The sequence below is a fragment of the Lepeophtheirus salmonis genome, chromosome 7 (genome assembly GCF_016086655.4).
Source record: "Lepeophtheirus salmonis chromosome 7, UVic_Lsal_1.4, whole genome shotgun sequence".
NCBI classification, from domain to species: Eukaryota; Metazoa; Arthropoda; class Copepoda; order Siphonostomatoida; family Caligidae; genus Lepeophtheirus; species Lepeophtheirus salmonis.
Window position 1 is genome coordinate 17,296,375 of NC_052137.2, and position 24,552 is coordinate 17,320,926.

At 30.0% G+C, this 24,552-nt stretch overlaps 1 protein-coding gene across 6 annotated transcripts in view; it reads right to left on the reverse strand.

Moving 5' to 3' along the window:
• The window catches only part of SPR (Sex peptide receptor), a 261,194-nt gene that overhangs the window by 156,702 nt on the left and 79,940 nt on the right, over positions 1–24,552 (reverse strand). The window contains exon 1 of one of the 6 annotated variants that reach the window (XM_071889930.1): positions 11,556–11,705. The exons of 4 other annotated variants lie outside the window; for them this stretch is intronic. The gene's annotated coding sequence lies outside the window, so the exon portion shown is untranslated. Of the gene's footprint in view, positions 1–11,156; positions 11,373–11,555; positions 11,706–24,552 lie in introns of those variants that run through there. One more of the 6 variants, XM_071889932.1, reaches the window with a different exon arrangement.

Below are 24,552 nucleotides of genomic sequence, written 5' to 3' on the forward strand. Positions count from 1 at the left end.
TTCATTTCTGTATTGGTGTTGGATGATTTTCAATGTTAATATTTTTTTCATGGGTATTTGTAGTAAAAATATAATATATGAGGTCTGCAAACACTCGTCACAAAATATTTGATAGTAACTTTTTTCTACTTTTATAAGTCGTATTGGGTCAAACTATACCTTGATATAGAGCTAAAATACTAATCTTCTAATATATTTGTATACTTTATTTTTGAAGGGAATGAAGTAAAAGGGAAAACATTTTTAGACATTATTAATTCGGGAACGGCAAGAAAAGAGACTGCCAAGATTGTAGATGTCTTAGTAAAGACACCAACTTCCTGGTCAGTTTGAAGGGTAAAATAAAGTATCACCTAACCATATCAATGCATTGTCTAGCTAAATAAATGAAATGAAAGCCTATGAGAGGTCAATCAGGAATGCTGTAAATGAAGACCTAGTCCTGAAGAACCTTTTAAAATTCCTCACACACCTTGTAACAACGATATCGGTAAGGAAAAGGAATTTAAGAAGTTGTTAAGTCGTGGCATAATATTATGATGTCCCTTCATATCTCCATTCTTGACTATTTCTGGTGGCACATCGTCGAGAGAAGTCCAATTCTACTCCTCAAATAAAATGAATTATTAAAAAAAAAACATTATCTGGGCTTATGACAAGAATTTCAAAGAATATTTCAAAAAGATATTTAGTAGTTTTCGCCCTTGTATTGATGCATTCCTAACTTAAAAAATCAAAATTACTTTGTCTTGTTGTAAATATTGTATAATATCTAAATAAAAAATTACTATCAATATTTCCTCTCAATATTCAAAGTGTAATCAAATAATAATAACCACTAGGGTATCCATTTGTAATACAAATATATAATATTGAAAGAAAACATATTTGCGTTTCTAATATGATTTATACATGAAATGAAAACCAATTCGCAATAGGTTAAAATAAATATGTAAAAAATGATTCGCTCCTTCCTTTCTGGTTTTTGTTCAGTTTGATAATTTCAAATGTAATATAATTCTTGTTTTAATATTTCATGATTTTACCTTATTAAATTCAATTAATTATCGACCAAATATATGAGGACAAGTGAAAGGAAAGATGTAATATATTTTGATTTGTTGCATTAATTTTCTTTATAAGATATTCTCAATATAAATAAGAAATATCCAATAAAAAAATAATTCAGTCATAAGGAAATGAACAACGATTTTTACAATAAATCAATTAGCCTTTATAAGAAAAATTAAATTTTTGGTATCAAATCAATATAATTTCGTGCAAGTTAATTACTAATTTCGTATAAATCTTTTCATCCAAGCTTTTTTTCAATACATATTATTTCAGCTAGCTACTTTTAAATATTTTAGGTAATTCCAGTCATATCTAAATATCCTAACAGAGCTATGCTTTCTTTTAGAAAATATCTCCAAGCAGACCAAGTATATTTGTATTGATATTATGTAGCTTAAAATACATACAAAGGTTTTGTAATTATTATTTGACATTATGTTTCAGAAGTCCTTTGTGCATAAACAAACTATAATAAATGTTTGGTTACCTTGTTATCATGATTGAGCAAAAGGCCAAAAAACAGCGCGTCTCCTATCACCAAAATGCAAATATTATGAAAATGGTGAAGTGATCCAGAAGCCTGATTTTCAAGGTGCCCAAGACGAAGAATGATTGAAAATACCTCTCCAGGAAAGAAGGAAAAGGATTGTATAATTTAATTTTAAATAGAGATCCGGAGTTCCTGTCCGACCCGGAGAAGAAAATCAGGGTAAACACTAACAAATTGATAAATCGCCTCAACAAACAACTCTTTTGAGGCTTTTAGGACCATCAGGAGGGACTGAATGCCAATTTGGGAATTTTCTCATACACAAAGACTCGAAATAAAACATTTTGTTGAAAGTGTATGATAATAAAATAAGTATTTCATTGCCTAAATTTCCAAAATAAACCATGTAAATTCTGAATAAATCAAAATCAGCCATTCCAAAAAATTATATACCTGGCATTAAATACTATATATTTATTTTAGTGATATCTAATGAGTGTTTATATAGATATTAAGTCGGTTAAAAGCTTTGCTCTCATGATTTTAAACATGAAGATTTTGAAACTGAAAGTTAATGTACAAATGGAGAATTAAACAGATTTATTGAAAGAAAAACTGTTTTAACATTTTTAAGATAAAAAACAGAAGCTACTATTAATTCATTTTAGGTTTTCCACTTATTGTATTTATTATTACAATTATAAAAGACTTAAAATTTCAAATGAGAAATGGTACCAATAAGGTATTTATCAATTAATAAATTTACTTGCTGGTTACAGAGCCGATAAATACATGTAGCGAAGTTTAAATTGACTACCTTTTTTGAAGACTAAGTATGAGGACGCTAACAAACAAGATGCATTATTTTAAAAAATAGATTCAGTCAAACAACTTCCGAACTAGCTCAATTGGTTTCAATAAAAAAAAATCCTTTATTTTTGAACATTTAATGCTGGTAACTCAACCCTCTAACAATAAAAGATATTCCCAAGAAACTTTGACATCAAAAATGAACAGCAATAGTGCAGAGGAGATTGCAAACGTTTTGCCTTTTTTGTTGATGATCCGACATTTTTACACTGAACGACTTGAAATATAATTTTTTTGGTTTTGTTCCAGCTGTCGTTTGGTGACGTAATGAAACATTGTAACGACAAATAATATATTACTGAATATTTGGCTCCCCACTCAGTATATGTAAGATTGACATAAATAAGCAATTTTGCTTGTTTTACAATGTTTATTTAATGTATTTTTTTACCTAATGATATACCTATAAAGGTAATTCCTTTGCCAAATATTTGCAAAATACATATTAGGTAAGAGGCTTTTTTTAAATGGATGAAAGTATACTAATGTATTTATAAGTACTCTTGTTATTAGTAACAAAGAAATAAGGTTATTTCTTTATAATGTCAATAGCTGCAGATTTATTTATTTTAATAGAATAAAAATACAGTTTACAAGTAGCTTTTTTTTTTTTGCTTCGTATATGTAATATACAGCATCAGTATATTGATTTATGGTTTATTAATGAGGCTACCTTGATTGAAAAGATGGATGAATTTTCCATATGGTTAAATATATATTTTGAATGTTATTGAATAAGTTTTTTTTTTGAAGAGAATAAATGTCATTTAGGTGATCTAGAATTTGTTGTATTATAGTTTATATTTAAAAAAATTTTTTGACTATATTTTAATTTACTGTTTTTCTTACGGCTAATCAGTTATTCCTATTATCGATTACTTAGTGTAACAAAAAAATATAATTATCCTTATATTTTGTTAAATAAAACATCCATCTAAATTATAACGTTTGAGGGGATTTTAGAGTAGTTTCATTAGTTTGAAGCAATTTATTTTCGGTAGCAGAAATTAAAGTAAAGTTTCTATATAGTGGGGATCCAAAAACATTAGCATTTCATTACAATTTTCTCCCTGTTATTAATTACAAGATTTTAGTAATCTACCAAACGACATCTGAAACAAATTTAATCCAGTTTTGATATTATGCTGTGTCTCTAAGTTTCAAAATGTCAGAGCAACCAGAAAAAAGACAACGCTAGTGAGATCTCCACTGCGTCAGTATCAATGCAAAGAAGGCTGCCGTAAATACAATTTTCAACACTTTCTAATACAGTCAAAATGAGCCAAAACTTCAAATTGCTTTTAAGACAACGTGATACGCAATGGATACGAGCTTTATCATGAAGAGCTGCCAATCTGTTTGCCGTTGTATTGATGTTGCTTTTACAGGTGAAGGAGGACTATTTAATATAAAATATAGCTAAATATAGTTCATTTGGGAAAAAATCTGGCAAATTGTCGTGAAAAAGTCTTGAAAAGGTAATAGTGATTAGATTTAAGAGCTATCTATCTGCCAAAATAACAAAATATGACTACATGACAAACAGTCACCGAGTGCACTATATATAGTGTTTCCTTATCCAGATACCCATGTAGTATAAAGAAAAAAGAGGTAGTACGGTATAAAAGAAGTACTGTATAAGATATACAACAACGAGCTGAAGTACTTCCTGGCTCATGAAATCATATTATATTTATTTTTTCTCAAAATATTATTTTTTTATACTCCTATTGAGGAAGTAGCTACCAGTGAGTGTGCTCATGTAAAACGTATTATTTTCTATCTTATTAAAGCAAATAAGTACGTTTTCAACACTTAATAACTCTGGGCAATGCCAGTTAATCACCTAGTTTTAGCATCAATCTCCCTCCTGTAAGTAATTTTAATTAAAAGTCACAGAAAACAAACTAGTAGCATAACTTCTATTTTTTCATACAACATATATTTACATTTTCACTTGAAACAGCAATATTACGATATAATCCAACAAGTATTATAAGAAATAAAGCAATTTTTGTTCATTCAATAAAGTTTTTATGTTATACATCTTTTGTTCAATTTTTTTTTGACAAGTATTCAAAAAGTTAAACAAATTGATCATACAAGCTCAAACTTAAAGTATGAAACTTTTGATTTGATTGATTTAGGCTATATACCTATGTAGAAAATCTTTAATAATATTCTAAATCTATGGGCGAATATTTTTATATTTGTGCAAATTGAACAAATATAATGGATATATTTCAGTTTATTTTAGCTTTTTAGAATTAAATTTGTTTAAATCAAGTCTAAATATTTGGATATTAAAAACTTTTTTTCCATGTTCATGTGGATGAATGACGCTTCTCAATAAAAAGTTAAATGTTTACATCAATCAATCTGTAAACATTATTCCAATTTTATTGATCATGACAAATGAAATTAATGTTAAAATGTCATTGTCGTCTATTTTTTATTTTTTTTTTGACAATCATTTTTTATTTAATGTTCAAAGAAACAACAAAAAATGAGCATGGGTAAATGAAAAAAGATAATTACATATTAAAGCAAATCTACTAAGAAATTAAATTAAAAAACAAAACTATAATATAATTCAAATTCTATTCATATCGAACCTCCCCAGCACTTCGTGGGATCTTAAGAGGAGTCTATCCAGACTAGTAGGTATGCAAAAGTTCTTACTTCTTGCGGTGTAGAGAATAAATAGAAACTTTGTTATGAAACATTCTATTTTGAAGTGAAAACTATGTTTGGGTGGTGAAATTACCAGTCAATCCCCAATCTTTAAATCGGAATTGTAGTATTTCCTCAAAAAATCAGTTTTCATGTGCACAATGTTAACCACACTTGACAATACCGAAACAGATGTCTTAAAGTCTCTAAACTGGATTTACAGAATGTACAGTCTCTCACTATCTCTCCGACTATCAATTTATTTGTAAAAAACGCCATCCTGTACCGGAACCACTTTTTTGAGTCCATGAAAGGTTTGCAAAATATTTATATTAAGTTTTTCAGAAACTCTTCTGACGGTTTACAACCTAATCTAAGGAATTGTTTACGCACCAAATCAGCCGGAGAATCCACAATTTGTCTTTCAATGGCTTTCTTGTAAACACTTGAAATAGCTATGGTTTCTAACGCCATGCAGCAAGGGATTAGGGGTCGATAAAACTTTGAATAATACGGCTTAAACAATATTTTAATATGCAAGAAGGTCGTTGGTATGGTATCTGTGGACTCGCTCTACAATTGTATAATTGCTGAAAGTTATGATGCCTTGAAGAATTCATCTATAGTGGTCAACATGTGGTTGAAGTTCAATGGTTCGACTACGCCCAGCATTGAAAGAACGGAGTCCACAACTAATTTCCATGATTTTTCATTTTCTTCCAGTAAGCACTACCCATACTTGAAGACTTGAACAGCTCAGGAGGACCCATGAAATTTTTTTCGTTGAATATATTCCTTTTAAAATTGTCGTTCAAGTATTTTGCCCAGAAATCAAAACAGCTTCTGAGTCTAATCAACCATGTATATTTAAAGATTTCCACATAGCTTCAATATTTTGTAGATCCATGTCCGAAAATGAAATTTGAGCATATTGGCGGCCCTTTGAAAGATAAGCTTGCTTTGAACCCCATATAAATTATTCCTGGATGATCTGTATATTGCTTGTTATTTTCTCTGAATAAGGCGTATGCCTAGGTTAGTGGACTACTCGGGATATATAGATATTCGTTCTACTAATATACCCAAACAACGTAAATTATAAATTGTTTTAATAAAATCATCGGCACATTACAAAAATGAAATCCCAGCTAATCCCAGTAAAATCTACAGAAACTCCTGAAAAGAGGGGAGGGGGGGCGGATAAACTGTTCAACCAGTTTCTGCCCTCTTTCCACCAAGGCTCTTATTAATAAAAGTCTTAGTGAAAGTATAAGAAATCACAATTTTATATTATATAGGCGCGGGAAGGGTATATTAACAGAGATTTGATTAGGATGCACTGGTCTGGTGGTATTTCTTTTTACTCTGGCAGAAACTTCGTTGTATTAATAAACTTCAGTGAAATTTTGATCGCCAGACTCACAACTTCTCCACTAGATATAAAGAAGACTGAATTGACAGAGGAAGAACGGCATTCCGCTGTGACGATAATTCTGAAACAGGTCGCTGAAGTGGCTGTGTAAGCACTTTTATGAGGTCATTAGAAAATTGCTTGATTATTTTGCCCAGGGCTACGTTGAATCTGAAAAAATCGAACATCTGATTCCCTCCAAAAAGGAGACAATGAAAAACATAACAAAGAAGTACCTAGTCAACGCCTGATACTCCTCCTTCCATGCCACATCCATATGGTGCTTGATTCTGGAGGGAAATATAGCAAATAAGCTCTTTCTCAGCATTCATACACATAATTTAATGTAATTTTCACATCAATCTGTCAAAAAATTGTATCCGATGACAATTTAAGGATTTTTGAAGAATGTGCCGATTTGATCTGAACACTCTGTGTAACCTTAAGAAATTTTCTAAAATGTATCAGACTCTCTCTATTTCCCTTTTTATATTCACCGTTGGGGTAGATAAATAGTAAGAAACCATTCTTGACACTCTTCGAAACCTCAATAACGAATTCCATAATCTGTTACTACAAAATTGATTGATAGCTTAAAAATTTACAAAGTAGATGAGGCATGAATATGATACACATAAGAATATTTCAGGCCCTGGGGTAGATAAAAACCCAGGGACGTAAAAAAGGGTTCATTAACCTTAATTAGTACCGAAATAGTGAAATATCCTTTGCTATCAATAACAAAACAATCTATATTAATAGAACAAAGACTATCTGATTATATGTATCTGTGTTGAAATTAAATCACTTATGAGTCAGATAATTGATCTTTGAAATAACCATACAATGGAGTATATGCGTCATATAATATATATAGGTATATATATATATACGTATACCAGCACAAACACTCTATCTTAAAGATAGCCAATGAAAAAAAAAAGATTTTATTTATTTTTAGCTAATTTATGTTAAAATTATGAGCTAAACCGATTTGCAATAAACTATAGTTATTTTTGACACTCTTCATAATGCAACGTATTATTGACCATGTAAAAATACTGATATGTTGGACCTTGTAATTTATTGAATTGTATTGCCATTGCTAACATGCTATGTTCCTTCTTCAACCATACATATAATGAAGATTGAAGATACATACTAAGATTAACTTGCTCCTTTTCATAATTCCCCTTTTTAATTAGTATTTAATGTACGTTTTCTTTTTCTCTGTGAGCTCAATAACATATTTTTTTAATTTTTAACTTTTTTGGTAAATTTTTGAATCGACAACTTATCTCTTAAAAAGAATTGAGACAGGTGGAATTGATCTTATTTTACGAAAAAAATCAACTTATTTTCAAAAAAATCAAACTTGCTTAACGTATGTTACTCAAACTTCTCAAATAACTTTTATATATGTCTAGAGTCTATATCTGTCTCTGTTTATGAAATAAATGCGTTTTTATCTCTGTTTTTATAAGTGGGACGTACATCACACACACACATAAATTATCTTATTATTATGTAGGATATTTGTATAAAAACGCATTGTAAAAATGAATGAAGTCTTGCAGAAGATTAGGTCAACTCTATTCAATAAAGAAAAAGAAATGTATGTGTAATATGTCCTCTCTTGGCACATCAAGTTATATTGGAAAAGTCTCAAGCTGCTTTTATGACCTATTACCTAAGTTTTTAGTAACTACGTGTGAGTTTGCTCATGGAAAAAGGCGATTAAAAATGAGGATTTCTAGATGGAGTTTATATCCTATATTGTATCATTATTATTTAAACAAAGTTTTGTCTGTTTGTCAAGCACATGAAACCGTTGTGTTCCGTTAGTAATATAATGAAAGTAAGTAAGTATCACTGTGTTAAGTCGCTATCACAAAAAAAACAAATTATAGTTTATTTTATTATTTCCGCTTCTTTTCTCATAATCACTGTCACAAAAGTTCACTTGTTAAATTAGAATGAGCTCTTTTTAAGGTGTTAATAATTTCCAACAATTATTGAATAATAACTCAATAATTGGAATGAATCGGTTAGCTGCTAAAACTGATTTGGGCATTTTTTGGTTTATTTTCCGAATTGCGTCGTCTTACAACAATAGTAACATTGTTATTTTATATTTTAAAAAACTAGGAAACTTTGATTGTTTTAGAAACTGAATGATCTCGAATCAAAGAAAAATCTCATTAGAGTTTAATAATTAATACATTTTAAATTAATGCATAGCCCATACTTCTTAATATTCTATTTGAGCCTCTTTTCCATAAAAAAGTTCTTTCTTTTAAATCCCTTAAGAATTTTAATGAATTTAAACTAAAAAAAATGTAGGAAATCTTTGTACAAAATAAAAGAAAGTAAAAAAAAATACAAAGAGGTTTATTTTTACAAAGAAAAACTAAAACATCAACACAAAAGTAAAAATAATGTGACACTTTGATATTTTTGTCACTTTTTATTTAATGAATGTAAAATATTAGGGAAAATGTTAAAAGCAAAAGTTTGTCAAAATTAAGATCGGCGGATATATAGGACCAAGGAGCCATTCTCTCCCTCCCCCCTCCCCTTTACACACACATTTTTCTCTTCCGTAAAGAATTTTAATTGTCATAATTTTCGATAAAACATATCCATTCCGAAGTTATATCAATATTAATTGTTCAAATTTTGTCTTTATCAAGATATTGCAAAGTCTTTAAAACTTAAAAAAAGAGTTTTGTGTCTCTTACAAATAAAAATGGTCAAATATGGTATTTACAAAAAAAAAAAACTTATCATGCAAAATTGTTTTAAAAATCAATTTAGCCCAGTTACTCCCCAAACAAACCAAAATAGCATCCTAGAAATTTGAGCACAAGACCAATAATATCTCAAATATGTTTTTATTAGTACCAGAATGGTAGGATTGAAGTTTTTATATATGTTTTTAGACTTATCTGTTCATAGGCCAAATATAAGTTTTTTAGATGAAACAAATGTTTGAAACTATTAATACAACTCTTGTGTATCTGAACTCATCCAATAAATTTGAATATAAACTCTAAAATCAAATCAAATATCACTATATAATAGTAGGATGCATGTATATGGTATAGTATATAGTTTCTTATTTCCCTTACATTTTTTTAACCAAGTATATCTTATTCAATACCAGTCACATCGGAGCATACAATAACGTGTTCTAAAGGTGTGAATATATACTTGAAATACTTTTATTACAGTATTTACTTTGCTGGCTCAGTCGTGAATTATCCTTTGTCTAATATGGAGATCTCAAAACAAAATTTTCCCCTTACTTACATTTTTACTACCTGAAAGAGAAAAACACATAATTTTTTTCATTGGACTTTGACGGGCGATGAAAAATGGATATCTGATGTGAATGTCAAGGGACAAAAATCCTCTTCGAAAGCCAACGAAGTTGCCCTGACCGTAACCAAACCAGGATTGACAGGTAGCAAGGTGTTGTTGTGTTTTTGGTGGGAATTTTCTATTATGAGCTGCTCCCCTATGGCCAAATTATACCCTTTTACTGTGCACAGCTTGACTATTTGTAGCTGGAAATCGAATAAAAGCGGGCAGCATTGGTGAATAGGAGAGGAATTGTGTTTCATTAAGACAACGCCATGCTGTTGATGACGTGGGAGAAGCTCTGAGAGCTGGGATGGGAAGTTTTTATGCATCCACCCAACAGTCTGGACCTAGGACCAAGTGAGTAGTACCTATTCTGTTTATGGCCACTGCACTTTAGGTGCAAAATTGGCCTCCATATAGGTCTATTAGTTGAATTGTTTAAACTATTGGTTGTCGGAGTTGTTTTGCCAAGAGGGGCATGGGCTTCTATGAGAATAGGATTATGAAGTTAAATTTTTATTGGCAACAAGTTATCAAACAGAGTGGGGCACATTTGGCTTAAGTTTGATGATATAAAGCATAGAAATAAAGTGGAAAATACGAAATTACTTTTCCATTTCTTGATTTTTGTTTACGACTGTTTTATGTTGACACAACACAAATTGTATACACTTATATACTTATAACATTTTATCCCTGACTGTAATTGGACGAATATAAATAATGCGAATATAATTGACATTTTATTTTTTCATAGGAAAAAAAAGGCAATTATTACTTATAAATATCAATGGTATGTCTTACTTTTGATAATAATGGTCCCAATTTGAGAAATACATATGTAGGCACCTCTAAATATTTAGAATCTTATAAATTTAAATAACTTCTATAAATATTATGTGTCAAATAGTACGAATTTTCTAAAAAAATGCATATGAACCAAAATATGAAATGATACTAGCATTTATAATTTATTTATTTGAAGGGGTCATGGTTTAGAGGCGGAGTAGTTCACTTCTTATAAGAATGTAAAGAGTTAAATGACCTCAAAAGATTTAAAAAAATAATCCACTAAGTGTTTAATTCCTAAAAGATTGATAATAGACAGAGTCCACTCATTTGAGCAACATTAAACTAAGTGATGGTAAATCTAAGGAACATTCCTAAGAGCAAATCTTTATTTGGACAAGCTTATATTCAGCGTTGTTAGTTTTAGCGAGAAAGGGAAACATTACAATACGAATGACATTATTATTAAACCTAATCACTCACCAAAGCAGCCTTTAAAATAAATAGAATAGGTATATCAGCTCGGACTAAAGTTTTTATCAGGTTTCATCTAAACTCTACATGCTTTTGTATAGAAATGAACTTAGTTAAGGTATTTAGTGTAATGCTATTTAAATACTTCAATCGATGGGTCCTTTAGGAGTAGGATCTTTAAAAAAGTATGTGGGTTCTCAGATAATATGTATGGTTTATTTTGTACTTTAAGAATGCTAAATATTTTTATATTCAATAAATATAGCTGCCAAAAAGTATGTACAAACTCTCGTGAATCCTTCTTTTAAAATGAATAAAATACAAATAGTTTTGAGTCAAGTCAAAAATTTCTCATGAATATAAAATTTATTGTCTTTGGAAAACGAAGGGATCGGGAAATGCACTTACTTTATAAAGATCATACTCCTTGAGAATCCATTGATTGAATTGTTTGAATGATAACCCACTCAATTTTTTTTTGAAATTCATCTGATGTGTTTAATATAAACATAATTTATCTTTGATATAAGGTTTACTCTATAAAAATGTCACTGAAATGAACAACACTGAAAAGAAGATTGCCCAAATAAATAGTTGTTCAAATGAATGTTGCCATAATAACAATGGCTGAAATTAATGTTGGTCAAATAAATGTACGTCGTTGTAGATATTTATGTACAGTGATGTACATAATATGACCCTTGCCAGTAAATAAAAAACGTTAAAACGGGCAATAGAGTTTGTGTTGTCTTTCAGCATCACTTTTTTAAGTTATATTTTACATTATGACTGTAGCAAAATCAAAGGTAAGGAACATACTAAAAGCAACTTGGAATGTTGCTCTGTATGTCAGCCTCTCACCTATCACACCACGTTTTGATTTTATGGCACAACATATATGTATACAGCCTAGTTTATTATTTATTGTTTAAAGATGTTAGGTCCTTTATTTGTTATTTTAGTAAGGTGTTCCTTAAAATTTTTTTGACAGTCACAAGTTGCATGAGATTAAGAATCCTTGGGTTAAAAGAAGATAGTTTTCTTTTATAATTAAACCATCAGTCCGGCATCAGGTCCACTGCACCTCAAAAGAGGAGAGGGGAAGAGAAAAAAGAAGGAAAAACGACCCCTAGGCTAAGCAATTACTCGTAAAAAAGATAATTTCAACTAAACACAACACAATTCGCATCATACATAAATCCAAGAATAAAAATAAATACATAATGTTTACAAAAGAATCCCTCGTTGGTTTCTTTGAAGCCGTACAAAACCTAATTTGGATCAGAGTTTCTCCCTATTTTTTATCTATCTATATTAATAAAGTTAAGTTTGTTTGTCTGTGAGGACTTATTTTTAACAACGAACGTGTGTATCTAAAATATCGTGCCATATGTTAAAAAAAATAGGGAATACATTTCTAAAGTTGTTAGTTCTATAGACTTTTAGCGTCTGAGTTTTGTCGTTGTAGGGAATCTGAACAATGTTTTTTGTTATTTTCTCAAGTTGTTATTAAAATTATTTATATTATCAGGATAGCACGTCCAAGTATTGAGTAATTACGAGTAGCTACACTCATAAAAAAACTAAAAGTAATACTATGGATTTGTTGAGGTGTCATTGTGCATATTAATCACGGAAATTGATATTATTTAAGACAACGTATGTGTGTTCTTCGAAGCCTAATAAATACCTTCAATGTGGTTTTCTCACACTGGTTGATCATATTTATTTTGAAATGCCTTGTACAATAGACATACATAATAATACTTCATATTTACAGCAAAAATGTCAAAACTTATTCGCATAATTTATTAATTTTTGGAGAAATACTACATATCCTACGATAATATTAGTTAGGATATATTTAGACTGAGCCATATGATCAAAAGAAAATTCAGTCATGATTTTAAATCTTTTATATATAACAATATAGAGAAAAATAGGCGTAACAACATTTAGAGTCCCTTTAATACTATATTATTTTTTGATGGCTTTTTGTTTTATTTTGTTTTTCCAAAAATCGAATATTTATTTATAACTTATGTAAGCAAGTTATTTTAAGCATAATTTCTTTCTCACATAGTCGATTAAATGGGGCCAGTTTTACATTTACAAATTTCCGAGAATGGTAATTAATTTTAATGAACCAAAATCCAGTTGCAGTAAAATGTAGTGTAAACATTGAAATTAGTACTACCTATTGCCACTAATTAATTTATATATCTATATATAACTTTGTTACTCCATGAAATTGAATTATCAATTACTTTTTTTTAAAATTCGAGTAGTATACGTCTTTGCTGTTAGTGCATATTGTCAGATTCTGTTTCATTTAATCTATTGAACTCCATGGTACCGAGTAGTTTTTCCCATATTAAAGTCAATTTTATTATTGCAAATATTTTTTGACATATGTTTCTCTTAGAGACGTTGTTTTATACTAATTAAATCAGTAAATTATACTCTAATCTTCTGAAAACAGAAAAGTTTAACTCATTGTTCAAAATTACTTTTATGGGTAGAAAAGAACATTGAATATTTTACTGAAATCATCTAATTAAATTCGGGTTTAAAAATAATACCATCCATCGGTATGTTCAAAAAATCCAGAGATGAATAGGGTCACCCTGACAATTTGAAGAATTTTGAAATGGGAACAGAATAGCTGTCATGATATCTTATTACATTAAGTGCAATCAGCTATGATGACAAAGAGATAAACAAAAACTCAAACCTGAATCTTGTAAAGATATCATCAGGAATTACTCCAAGGTAGATCCTCAATTCTAGTCCAAGTCCAAAAAGGAATTAAACTTTTTAATATACAGCGTTACCTTACGTCATTCATTCGCAAACACATTTGTGGTTATATTTTATAGTTTATATAACCTATATGTTCTCTATTCAAGGATGGAATAAAAATTGAGAGCAGTATAAAGTCTTTACAGCGTACACTTTATATAGTACTGATGTACATCAATTACATATTTTCAATCTAAGAAATAACAATGTAGTCATATTAATTAAATCTTGTAAGTGCATTGCTTGTAGTATCGAACATGTTCAGCTACAGCTCAACCAGTTAGTGGTCTATACACTAAAGTCTTAATGTGATGTAAAAAAAATTGAGATAGATAACATATAATTATTGAGTTACTACGTGTAATTCTGCTCATGAAAATAGGAAAGTAACATTGAGGATTTTTTGAGGAATTATGTTATTATATATCATTAAACGAAAATTTGCGTTTAGTTCTTTTTGCCTAATTATTCCAGGTAATGCCGGGTGCTATTACTAGTCTATCCATAATTCAGAAAAAAAACGTTGGTACATGTGTATAGATGCATAAATTTAGAATATTTCAAATATTTTTTCTTTAAAAAAAAATATTAACACCACATACATTTATAGGACTGTAGGCTATCTATTCTATATGTTTTAGCACAAACATTCATTTTCTTCAGGAAATTGAATGTTAAAATAAAATTGTAATACCTTTGCAAATATTTCTAATAATATTCCAATTTTGACGGACAACAAAGTGTTAAATTTACCTTTAAAATCCCCAAATTCAATTTCCTATTGCGAAATAGCTATTAAGTGAATTTTCCTTTTGACAAATCGGCCTCGAAGTAGTAGTTGATTTTTAGTTTTTTCATTAAATGTCAGGCTTTGTAGGATTTTTAGCTTCTCCAAAAATAATTAAACTATTGTTTTGTGAATATTAATGTTTAAAAAAAATTTTCAACGTTATTTTCGTTAAAAGTCGGATAGTGATACGAAAAAAATACTTGATCTCTAATATTTCTCATTTTCAAAAATTGAGGGAAAATGAAAGAAACACTTATTTTTGATTTGATTTGCTATAGATAAGGATTTATTATAAATTTTAGTAGGAATTAATGACATAAGCATAAGGGAGATATTGTTAATTGTTGGAGAGTAATCGTTGAATATTTTCTCCTTTCTACCAATATTTAATACAAATGGTGTTGTTGAAGCTTTGGTAAATAAATAAAATAGATTTTCCATTCATTTGCTAGAAAAATAATTTTATTAAAGAGATATTACTTTATTTGAACTATGGTAATTACTTCACTCATTGTAAAACTACATTAATATTTAAAAATTAAAAAATAAATGATTAATCATTGTATTAATTTTATTGTGTATTATTGCTTCAATCAGCAGTAATGAGCGATTCATAAATCACGATAATGTTCAATATAGTAAAGTAGGCACTGTAATTTTCATGAGCACTCTCATGCCATATCAATTCATATTACATGTTCAAGTCTTAAAAATGAAGGAATAATAATTTGAGTTAAGAAAAAAATGAAATGTGGTGGGATGTCTGATGAGTACTTCAGCCTTAAGAGCTGACAAATCAAAATAGATAAAATTTGTTTTAAAATGACAGTTTTTATATTTAATTCAAATCTAAACATATACTGAAAATTTACATGAGTTATGATTAAAAACCATTCAAACTATGTTATGTGTCATCGAAATGGTAAATAATTCCAATTATAAGTATTATTAATTAGTACTCTATGTGGATATTTTATGTGCTACTTTGTTGATAACTCATTTCGTATGTAGACGTATTTGAGTTATATGTATGTCTTCAATTGAAATATAAATCATTTTATGATTGTTAATCCCTACATATTCTCAATCAATAAATTGCCATCTACCTTTATAGAACATGTAAGTTCGTGTGAAAAGGGGTAAATTCCTATTTTTATTTCATACATGATTATTGAGGTTCAAAACAAAATCCAATATCATATTGTATTCATTTTTATAAAAAAATAAGATACATATTTGTTAGTATCACATTTTTATAACTTTCAAATAATGTTTTGACTTTCAAAAGTTTTGATTGGATATGACAAAAGAATATTTTTCCTCAATAAAACAAATAATTAGATTTTTAATTGTTGAAGGAAATAAAAACTTTCACTCACAGCTTTTGGAATGTATATGAATGAACTTCATATTTTTGTACACATATTTATTTCTGCTTATTTTGTCAATTTTTATTTGGTTATAGGTGTGTTCGTCTAAAACTGAACACTCCATTAAATTTTACGCCATGCCCATATTCATGATTTTATTGAGTTGAAATAGGTTTATACTTCGAGGCAAGGGTCTTGACTAGTTATAAACAAAATACCAGCAAAATCTAAATAGTAACAGTGAAGCAACAGCTGATAATATGGAGGGACGTCGAGTCGCAATTTTGGAACTTTCCGCGCAAGGAAAAACTCCCACTGAACTTGCCAAGGTTCTGAACTGCAGCCGCACCACCGTTTACTGCGTGGTAGCCAAAGGGACTCCTGAGGCAACCACAAAATCTAAGTCAAGGACTCGAATGTGTGACAAAATGGTTGCTGCCTTGAAAAAGTCTGTTGAGGACAAGAGAGACCAGATCACCGTCAGAGGCCTCCCAAGGGAGTTCAACGTCAGCAAAAGGACCATACACCAGCTAGTAAAGAAAGATCTTGGTCTTAAGGCCATAAGCGAACCCTTCGTCAAGCCCTCCAGCCTGTAAACAAGGAAAAACGCCTAGCAATGTAGAAGATTCTTCTCAACCAGCTTAAGAAAAAGCCAGCTGATGTTGTCATTTTGTTCAGTGATGAGACCCCCTTCAGCCTAGGCGAAATGGTGGCTAACAACACCATATTTTATCGGGCGGAGTCTCTTGATGCCAGGGATGATGACTTGGTGCATTTGGGTAAGGAACGGCACTTTGCCTACCTCCAGGTCCTGGCTGTTGTTGCGTCCAACGGTCAGAAATGTGATCTCATCTTCTTGGAGGACTACAAGAGGCTTAACTCCTAGACGTACTGCCAATACTTGAAGGACAAAGTGTTCCCTTGGGCCAGGGCTACTTACAAGGACAGGTGCTGGTGGCAGCAGGACAGTGCCAGCTGCCACAATAACAACTTTACACAAGAGTTCCTTCAGATCAATCCTCCAGCCTTCTTCGATCAGAATTCTTGGCCGCCTCACTCGCCTGATTGTTCGCCGCTTGACTTCGTAGTGTTTGTCCAATCCAAGTCCAAGGACCAGCTGAAGTCTGCCTTCAAGAATCCCTGAGCCAACATCGACCAGAGCTTCATCGCCAAGTCATGCAGCAAGTTCCGTTCAAGGCTGGACTTGGTAGTGGAGAACATGGGTGGCCATACTGAATAAACATGTGTCTAAGACTCTCATCTTTCATGCTAAATAAATTAATTCGTCGACCACTTTAAAAATGACGGAATTATTTAACTATTTTTTTAAATTTTAGAGTGTTCAATTTTAGACCCGCACAAATGTATGGATGTACAATGTACATAGATATATGGTCAGAAACTAAATTCCATATATAAATACAATAAATTCCAACTAATTTAGCCTAATTTTTTTTAAAAGGCCATACTGATAATTCGAACTAAATCGCTCAATATTAACATTTTTATAAAATAGAACAGCTTGGGAATGACTCGGAATGATTGATGGGTTACAGTTGACTTATGTATTTTCAACTTTAAATGCCCAGAAACAGAAGTTGCAAATTGATGATACTTCCAACTTTGTATGACAATCAAAATCTATAGCATTTGAAATCATATTTAATGATGCTCACTTTAATTTCGTCTAAGATATCATATAATACATTTCTTAACTTATTTTGGTTAGACATATTCAATCTTCTGATCATATCAAAATCTTCAAATCTTTCGATGGAATCATTCACTTAGTTTGAGGAGAGGAATTACTTTGACAATTCCATAATTATTTGAAAGAGTGGCTGGCTGGGAAATATCTAGAATATCTCAAGGATTTAGTGTTTTCAAATCAAAATAAAGTTCCTTCATTATCTACTAATTTATTGTATCAACTGTTTGTGGATGCTTCTAAAGGTAGGAAATATTATATGATATCGACATCTAATAATACATATTTGTTTAATTTAGAGGAAATCAACTCCCTTATATAAAAATCGCAGCAAAACTTATTGGATCATGCCTATATTTTGAGTGAAATGATCAAATATTGATAATGAAATAATTAATCTATTTTTGTCTACTATACAGTTGCCTCATAGTGGTCATCAGGAACGTAAATTATGATATTTTTTTGGAGGCTGCATATGTCAAAGCCATAAAATAATTTATGTATTTAAAATATAAATGCAATAGTTGGGAGACATACCCTTATTTTCCTAAATTTAAAAAAAAAAAAAAGTTTTGTCAGCTTCTAAAGGATTAAGAACTTGAGAATATTATATTAATGATAACAAATGAATAAATTAGTTTTTAATAGCTTAGCTATGCAAATGCATTAACATAATAACAAGGAAAATTCTAACAAGGCATATTTCAGATTACAATAAAGTGTTTCATTTCTTTTTTTGAAACTTTATTCATCCTAGAGATATTACATAATTAACCTATAAAAATAAACATTTTAGCTTATAATTTGGTCTCTAAAAAAAGGCTATCCCCATGAACACAAATCTTTGTTCCATAATTTAGTTCATTGTAAAAATCATTGAGCACAAGTGAGATAGACTAACTTATCCACCAGTTTCAAGTTTACTGTTCTACAGATTGTGCAGACACTTTGCATCATAATGAAAAACAATGCTGCTAACCTAGAAAAAAATTGTTTTTGAAATCCGTTCAGTGTGGGAATTTTGAATTAACAATTCTTGTTACTTTTTTGATAGAATGTGTTATTGTTATGAAAAGACTGGATTTTGTTTTGCAGTATTATAAAATTTCTAAAAATGGTCCCTATAAAGAAAGTAACCAAATCATTGGGAAAATAAATATATTGTACATACATATATTACAAAATATTTAATCCCACCTACACTAGGGGATATTTCAGGTACTTATATGTACATATATTGAAGGTATTTAGCATTTATATAGGTACTTATGCAACTAAATAAGTACATGAACGTGAACATTTCAAATCCCTTAAGGATATGGATAAATAAAGAAAATAAAGTAGTAAATATATTTGGAAAGTGAAATTTATGGTATACATATTTAGAACGAAATGTAGAACAGACTGTTACTTTGATTGTAACACGCAACCTTTCAAAAAAGGCCATAAATCAGTTGGTCGTTGGCCAATTCTTCCACACAGTGGGATTATTATTAGATAATGATGGGAAATTGCTTAGGATTTAACAACATTCAATTTCGATTCAAGTAAACAACGTTCATAACATTGATTAGGATAAAAAAGCAGAAAAAATATATAGCTGAAAACAAAAAAAAACACCGGTAGAAAATCTTCTCTGTGCCGATGTAAGTGCCAAAAAAAGCTACTGAGAGCGTTGGCATCTCCATCCGGACTGTCTACAACATTAAAAAGCTCATTACGGATGGGAATTGTGTAAAAACACTTTCTTAGCCAAGAAGAACCAAAACTTCCACTGAAATAAAATGACTGACTTATGACTTGTGGCCCTCCTCCAGCTTCGTCCTCACCCCATGTACTTTGAACTTTGGGTCATCTTGTAGAATAATGGTAGCAGTACCTCTGTTCCATATTTTGATTCACTTCGAGCTCTAATCATGACGGCGTGGTATGCCAGGTATATAGCCTTGATCATCAAGAGCTGCTAATCTGTTTGACGGCGTGTGGACACTTTTATTGATTGGAATGGAGGACATATTGAGTAAATAATATAGCTAAATATTGTTTTTAACCATATTACAATTTAGTTTTGAGTTGTCCTTTTTGATTCCAGTTTTCCCTAAGTATGTCATGCTCCTTCAAGTTTTTGGGTCCCCATTCCTTATATATTTGTGTGTGAATGAAGTAATGCAGTGAGAACACATTCATACATATGTTTGATGCCAACTAATATAACTTCATAATGATTAATTATATACAGTTATTATTGAAGGTGGACTATGTGTGACGTCCAAATATTCTAGGTCAAGTACCAATAACAAAAGATATTTAATTATATGGATATTTTTGCCTACAAAAAAAAGAAACGACATACAACAGCTGCATCATAGCCTAACTACCGTCGCCATGAAGCGCCAATTGGATCTTAACGCACTGTAATTTGATAATTCAAACGATCAATTAATTTAGATTTGTTTTTAAATTGAGCCTTGGGCTTAAAGATTTACTTTCATATTACAAAATATTGTAATAAGTTTGTACAGAAATTAGAAGTAATGTTTACTTACGATAATAATCTGTAATATAGTTGTACCGTAGTACAAAAAATATAAAATGTAAGCTTTTCACTTTTTCATACCTTCGTTTTCTTAATATTTGAATGTGCTAAGTTAATACAATTTTTTTACTAATTCTATCTTAAAGAAGATTGCTCATCACTATGGCTCATTTGATTGCATAGCTGGATAACAATTAATTTGGATTATTTCATATTTATTATTTTTCAAAATAATTATAACGTCGTTTGTATATCTAAAATAATATATTATACAAATTGTATCTGTAAACTACTAACTAGGTTTTGAAATAATTTTGTGACTTAGTTTTTTTGCGCACAATAATTTTAATGTCACACTCTATTCTGACTTTACAAGAAAGTAATCTAAAATTTAATTCGGGATATGAGATTGTAAAATAATTCATTACCCTTGTATAAAAAATATAATTCCATTCATTCTATTTTATTTTACATACATAAATCAATTTATTTTTTTATTAATTGATTCCTTCCCATCATGGAAGAATAATGTTTTTCGGAAAAAATAATTATTTTTTCATTTTTTGTAATATTCACAAGATTCTTTTTGATATATTTTCTCAGCAAGGAAGAAATTGTATGGATATGAATAAAACCATCAACAATATTGGTTATTCTTTTTAATAGATTCATTCTTTCGTTAGGGGAGTAATTTTTTGAAGAATACATAATTGGAAAATTATGATTCATCTTTGTATTCCTCGAACAGAATTTGAAATCAATATATATAATTCTTAAAAAGCTCAAAATGTGCAAAAAAGTAAATATTTGACCTAGAAATGTCACATGTAGCAGAGAAATAGAGTAGTTTGAAAAATGACCTCAAAAACTTGATGAATAAACTAAATGGCCTATATTTACAACTACTACTAAAAATTATATCTAATTAAAATTAAATTTGGCTGTACAAAAATTACGAAATATGAATATATAGTGGTAGTAACTGGCATTGTCCTGAATTATACGGGGGCGACAAACATGTATAACAGCTTAAGAAAAAATGTATATGTTTAGATGAGGCAGGGAGAACTTTAGCATTTTGATAAACTTTTTTTAGAGTACAATTATTTTTTTAATTAAGTAAATAAAGTACTCCCTGTGTTATATCTCTTCTTTATTATGCGTCAAACTTAACACCCACAAGATTTCCTGTATTTTATACAGTTGTCCCTGTATACGATGCTCCCTTTTTTTATTTATACAACATTGCTGATATGATATACATCGGGGATCACTATATATAGTGCACCCTATATACACCCTGGATGCTACAAGTTAAACGGTTACAATATGTCTCTGATAAAATGCCTTCATTTGTTACAAATATTCATACAAACATACACAAAAAATTTGCTTAATTAATATAGATAGATTTTTATAGTACTTGTATTAAATCCAATTCCGCTATAGATCATTTTGGTAACGGATCATTAAAGACAGTATCAAAAAAGGGAGAGTGAACACAAGGTCTAACCTAGGAGACTGAAATTTTGCATGGGTCTCTCTTTTGAAACCAGTTGTCGAGGGTTAATCCTTCAACGATATTATTATTTATAATGTTTTTCTTTTTGCAATTACAAAATAATGGAAGGTTTGTATTTTGCGTTAAAGTTCCAATAAATGTTATTTTCTTCTTTTTGATAAAATCTGTGAAATAAAGGTTTTTTAAAAAAGGTTATTTGCGAAATTCAATAAGGTAATTTTTTGACACATTATAAAATGGACTCAATACAATTTTTTTATTCATAAATCTTGGTAATATATTTCAAGTTTATAACACTTTTAAAAAAAAAATCATAATAACACATATATTTAAATGGTCGTCCAACAATTAAAAAGAATAATTTTAACCATTATCAAAATGATTTGCTGTTCCCTTCTTGATGTGAGCACCGCCAAGTAATCTTGTGCCAGTATATGTTAATGAAGTTTATGTAACAAAGTTAAGTATCATCATAAAAAAGGTTTCTCAAAGAACAACCCCACTTCAAATAACCAAATCCTTAAAATTCTTCATCGTTACTATTACTTATGAATAACTAGATTTATCCAAACAATTGGAGAAAGACTTACATTAAATTGAAGGGTGAGAGCCAAATTGACATAAATTGAAATTTACAAATAGGTATTTGCGTTATTGTATATACTAAGGGATTCTCACAGGAGCACGCGTGCATTTCTGAGCATTTTCAAATTCAAGAACAGGAAGCTTATTCGGATAAAATTCATGAGACAAATATTTATTTGGATGCTGATTCAGAAAATCGAATAAAAATTATCATACTTCAAATTCCTAGAATGTTTTAGGAGATGCTATTGGAGTTATTGGAATATTTGATCAATGTCTCTAAAGGCGGTGGATTGTTTCATATCAAAATTTGAAATCTAATCTTTTTCTGTGTAAAAATTTTAAAGTCTAGACGTGTCTAGAAGTGTTCTTTTTGCCAAATAACGAAGGCAAGGTTTTTTTGGGGTAGGGCGCGCATTTAAACTATACAATCTATGTAGAAAAAATAACATACAAAATTGTGTTGGGTTTTTTTCTTGATTTTGGAATCCAAATACAAAATCTGCATGAAAAATTGGCCACAGAAAACTTTTTTCAGGCAAAAATATTAAGAAAAAAAAAAGAAAAAACTTTCCAGGTGTATCAGCATGCTCGCGTACACTCAAGTTCAGGCTGTTGAAAATAATCTGTTAGATATATTTATTGTATTATAAAAATTGAAAAGAAATCTTAACAATAATGAAAAATCGAAGTTTCCAAGTTTTACTCTTTAAAATAAATATTTGTTTTACAACATTTTGTCTCTCACCCAACGAATTGTTCTTTGAAATTGAGGTTATTTGGTTCTTTCTTCATCCTGGCACGAATTTAGAGCAGCCCATAAAGCTTTAACATGATGTAAGTAACACCAAGGATATAACTCTAGTGAGGAAACAAAGATCATGTGAGCAGTTCGTTGCCAAATATAGTTGGCTATGCAAAAACTTTTTTTTCGTATAGGGGCATTAAGTTTACTTGAATATTTCTATATATAATATATACAGTCAAATCCAGATAGAGAGAAATTCTAATTTTCATATGAAAAGTTAACTATATTTGGGATTATAAAAACTAAAAAAAACCTTAAATTTTTGAAAATATTTTATATAAGTAATTTTGAAACTCTCCATTAGATCCTATTTTTGACAGATAATCAAGGATCTTTAGCTTAACTTTAAATTAAAGAGTTCTTAGGGGCCACACATGATATTTATCCGTACTGATTGAAAATCTATGTGAAAAGAATTTAAAAATAAACGTACTGTACAAAAATGTTGGAAACAGCATACCTTTTTTATCTATAAAATGGAAAAATCTGTTTGGGAATTCTTCATTCGAAAATATTATTTATTGATTCAGTATTTCATTTATTAAAAAATTGGTATCCGAGAGAACGTTAACTATACGCACATTTTATTAGTTACGGATTTTACTGTATATATAATACTTTTGCAAAAAGTAATTTCGTATCTTTTGCAATATTTCAATACTTTATAAGAAGATTTACAATTATTCTAACTAATAAAAGCATGTCCCAGCTGGTTCGATAACTTGTTGCCATCGAGAATCCAACGTCATAATTCCGTTTTTTTAAAGCCTTTGCCACTAGTGGCAAAAAACTTCGACCACAAATTTTCACAGGCCTTTATAGAGGCAAAATTTGCACCCAAAAACACGTCGGCTAAAGATAGAAACATATGGCAGTTACTTGGTCTGCCAGGTCCGGACTGTAGGATTGATGAATAAAATATTCCAATGCAAGCTATCAGAGCTTCTGGTGCATCATCAAATATGAGTTCAGCCTGGTGTTGTCTAAAAATTTTTATGTTGTCTCCTATTCACCAATGCTGGTCGCTTCTGTTTGACAGATATCGTAAAACGGTAGAGTTGTTTGCCGTAGAGGGCAGAAATGAGAAACATTTTTTGGGTCTCAAACTACTGCTGTGCAACATGAAGCAAAAGAGTATGGGTTCGCAATATTTAAAAAAATTTCTTGATCTCTTTCTCACGTTTTTCCCTTGCAGGTAGTAAAAATGTAAAATATGGCAAAAAAATTCATTCCAGTTCTCTATTCTCGTCGCACGACAATTCACAAGGGCACTGGCCATGTACA